Consider the following 4,297-nt stretch of genomic DNA (forward strand, 5'->3'; position numbering starts at 1 on the left):
GCCTAGCAGAAACTTCTGGCCTAGGAATGTCAGGCTGTTCCTGCATCACTGCACTGGAGAGGGATATTCAGATAAGAACATGGAGTGGGGGGAGGGGAGGGAGACAGGGGAGCATCGTGGAATATCACCCCAGTCCTTGGGTACAGGCTGCCTCGTGCTAAGTCCAGTGGTCACAGCTATGCAGCAGGGACCATGTGGTGCTGGAGCGCTGCAGTGACAGGCAGGAAAGTGTGGGATGGGGGGAGTGGCAGTGAGGGGGTGCATGGGAACGCAGTGACAGCTGGGTGGGAGTGTGGGGCTGCAGCTGTCTCCTGGGGCCAGTGCCACTGGTGCCCAGAGTGGGACGACAGGAGCATGGGGTGCAGGCTGGAAGGGCTCTGTGGAGCAAGGCTGGGCTGTGCCAGCAGGGAGAGGGGAGAGAGAGCCTGGTTCCATAGAGCCCCTGCTGACTGGGACCCCACACACCTGCCGCCCACTCTGGGCCCTGCCAGTGCTGGCCCTGGGACACTGGCATGGGCCCTGAGCTCCCGCCCAGCTGTCACTGCACTCTTGCATGCCTGCTCGCTCCCACTCCCCCTCACCTGCCACCACTTTCAGTGCATCCCTGCCCACTAGCCAGCTGCTCCTGCATCACATGACTCCTGGCTGCATGGCCAGATTGTGGAAGCACAGGGCCTGCACCTGTACCCTGGGGCTAGGAGCAGGAGCGGGTGTGTGTGCGCACATGCGCATGCATCTGTGCAATGAAGGCAGGAGTGGGGGGGGGGAGAGAGCAATAAAGGAGGGACAGTGTGTGTGTGTGTGTGTGTGTGTGTGTGTGCGCGTGTGTGCGCATGTGCATGGGCAGTGAGTGAGTGAGTTCGTAGGGCAAGTCCCACACGTACACCCCACCATATACATGCACCCACACCCCTCTCGCACTGCTATACACGCAGATCTCAGCCGCCCTCCCCCCCATGCAGTTCCCCCCCACAAACCCCATATCCACACACACATCCACATGCCCCCTCACCTCACACCTACCCCCCTAGAAAACCCTCTCATACACCTCCGCACCCTCCCCCACATACCCACACATGCACAGCCTCCCACAAACCTATACCCCCTCCATGCCTCCACCCCTCCACAATAGATAAGAGTAAGACTTCATTGCTATTATGCAATCATCTCTATGTGCACGACACAAACACATGTAAATCAGGACAAAAATATATCTTGAAATCAAATTAATAATGTTGTAGATGTTTGAGTTTTAGAATTATAGTTTGGTATTTTTCTGGTTCTGAGATAGCAAAAACCCTTGTTGAAAGGAGTCCTTCCAGGGGCAAGGGGAGGGACTTCTGGTGGCAAAGATCAGGGGTTAGGAGGTGGGACTTCCAGTCGCAAGATGGCAACTAGGGAGCGGGGCAACTGTCAAGGGGTGGGGCTACCCATGCGGCCCTCGACAGTTTGCCAAGACTTGGTAAGCAGCCCTGTGCCCAAAATAATTGCCCACCCCTGGTGTATGAAAACAGGGGCCCCCCTGAGATAAAGCTTTTGGGGAAGTATTTCAAACTGAGCCAGGTTCCTGCCTAATAAAGGGAGATTAATCACTGGAAATACATTGCAAAATAGCATAGTGGGGTTTCATGTTTATTGTCTTGCAATGGTTTCTATTTGAATAGGTCAATTTTATAAAGGGTGGGTGTGTGTGTGTGTGTGTGTGTGAGTGAAGAGTCAAACCTATAAGGTGACAAATGTGATCCAAACTGAACTCTTCTTTTCTTCTTCTTCATCATCATCAATAATAAATATTATATGAGCCAAATTATGCTGTCAGTGACTTGTGTCATTGTTTTCAATGGGGTTGTATATATTGACGTTGTGGCTGGAGCTAGGTATCAAACCAGAGCTGCTAAATTTTATTTTTCATTGCCTAGGTTATTTTACGTATTTTCCCATTCAATTAAAAATGCAGTTCCCTTGCAGCTATTCTAAATAAGAATGGTCTAGATTCCAGGAACAATTTTAACTCTCATAATTTAGTTATAGAGATGCAATTCATCACACAGAACTGAGGAGATAGCTTTGTAGAGACTAGTTGGCTGTCCATAGCAATCTGTAACTCCCACCTATTAATGCTTAGCTAGATTTAAATTGATAATTTTCAAGTTTTTCCTATTTTTGTATCAGCATCCAAGTCATTGCATTAAGTTGGTACAGATGCAGTGAAATAGTTGGTTAAAACAAGTTTGTGTTCTCTGACCTTATACTAACAAGGAAAAACTACATTGTGTCGCTGCCGTGCACTGCAACGAGGGGTCCGGGGCCTTAGGGGCCCAGCAGGCGGGTACTTGTGATGCTTGGAGTGGAATTAGGCACAGACGCTTATCGGTTGCAAAGCAAGATTGTTTACTTAGGCCGTCAAGGTGGTGAATGACGGAGGTCAGAGATACTTAGTTAGTTACAGCTTAGAGTTCGTGAGGTCGGTCTGCAGATATATACGGGCCGGCGGTCGGCAGGTTATGGTTTATCGGGCATGCAGGTTAAGGATACGCCTAAGAGGTCGCGGCGGGGATGATATTGATGAATGATTAGCTCATCAATTTACTCTGACGTGTTTTCAGAGGTCTCCGACTTTGCGAAAATGCAAGCGGGTTTTATTTGTGTAATAGCCAATTATATTTCGCCATGTCATAAATTTAATTAGAATTGCCAATTATATAGCGGTCTCCTCTAGGGTCTTATTGCAGGGCTACTCCCAGTTTTACTCTGACCAATTATAATGATTTATATAAAGCACAGAAGGCAAAAGTTTTATCTCTTGTTAGTGTCGCAGCTATAAATCTCTTTTTGGCATGCTCAGCAAAAAAGGCTGTTACTATCATTTTGTTAACCCTTAGTTAACCTAGTGCAGAATGAAAATGCTTTGAATAGTATCTCTTGCTTGTGGCATGGGCACTGCTTAATTGGGTTGTGACACATTGTAAAATCGGTATTGGTATTGCAGGCTTTTCAGAAATAATAACTAGTGAATGATCTCAAGGCTCACTGGATAACAGGAACCAGCTTCATGTTAAATATCACCAGCATTCAAGTACACCATAGGGCCAACAGATCCAGAAGATGAATTACACTCATAACAAAGCTCACCAATATATCCCTATTACACTGAGATTATACTTGCAGGAGGTGACATTCAGTGATGACAGACTTGACTGTCGCTATCCTGCCTCCTTTTAAATTTAATCAGAATCCTGACATTTATTAGTGAATGTTGTATTTAATTCAAATTATAGAGAAACAAAATGCAATAAGCATATCTTTAAACATGCATGGCAGGAAGCATGATCGTAGGATCACAGATCATCTCATCACACCTTATTGCTGGTGCAGGGCAAACCCAATCTCAGGCTCCCCCCTCAAATGGCAAGAAGCAAGCTCCTGCATCTGGGAGCCCCCTCAGCTGATGGAGCTCCAAGCTGCAGGGGCACTCCATTCAACCCCACAGCTGGGATACCTCAGCTGCTGTGAACTCCCAGCTGTGGGACTGCACCATGCACCCTCATGGCTGAAAGACCAAGTGCTGTGATTTCCCAGCCTTGGGTGGGTGCATGCCCTCACGTGGCTGGGATCCCTGTCAGTTGGAAGCTCCCAGGCTTGGGGGTGCAGATGGCCCCCCCACAGGTGGGAACTTCAATCAGTTGATGGGGCTCCCAGCCTAGGGGCCCCTAGCCACACATTCAATTAATGGTGCTATAGGAAGCAGCTACAAAGTTATTATGCATATTTTTTGGAGTAACTTTGTAGCTTATTCCTTTTTATCATACCATTACTTGATTGAACATGTGGCCTAGTGACCACTTAGGGTGATTAAGTGGTTAATCACACCTGAAGTGTAAGGTGTCAGTGGGGTCCTAGATACTGCTCCTCCATCTGGAAATGAATGCTTCTGACACCTAGCATCCTCTCCACCCCAAAATTATTTCTGATTTCCCCCCCCCCCCAATCAATTAAACAACTTGCAGCTCCTCCCAACTCTCCCTACAAATGAATTTTGCCCACCTTAGCTCTTCTCCTGCAGCTCCTCCTCCTACTGCTTCCATGGATCTCTTGAAAAGGAGTTTGTAGGCCCCCTCTTCCATTCTGCTCCTTACTTTACCTTTCAACAGGCAGCAGGACACCTTTTGGCTCCCCAGGTCACATGTTTCCTTGTTCTTTACCTTTACCTTTCTCACTTGGTTACAGGCTCTTTACTCACCAACTTAGAAGTCTCATCATATCTTATCTTCCCTTAACCAAGATATCAGGCATTCCT

At 47.8% G+C, this 4,297-nt stretch overlaps 1 protein-coding gene across 6 annotated transcripts in view; it reads left to right on the top strand.

The window, feature by feature from the left end:
* Positions 1-4,297, top strand: part of GRHL2 (grainyhead like transcription factor 2) — a 134,346-nt gene that overhangs the window by 70,262 nt on the left and 59,787 nt on the right. The gene's annotated exons all lie outside the window — the stretch shown is intronic.

The sequence above is a fragment of the Alligator sinensis genome, unplaced genomic scaffold (assembly GCF_000455745.1).
Source record: "Alligator sinensis unplaced genomic scaffold, ASM45574v1 scaffold974_2, whole genome shotgun sequence".
Taxonomy (NCBI): Eukaryota; Metazoa; Chordata; order Crocodylia; family Alligatoridae; genus Alligator; species Alligator sinensis.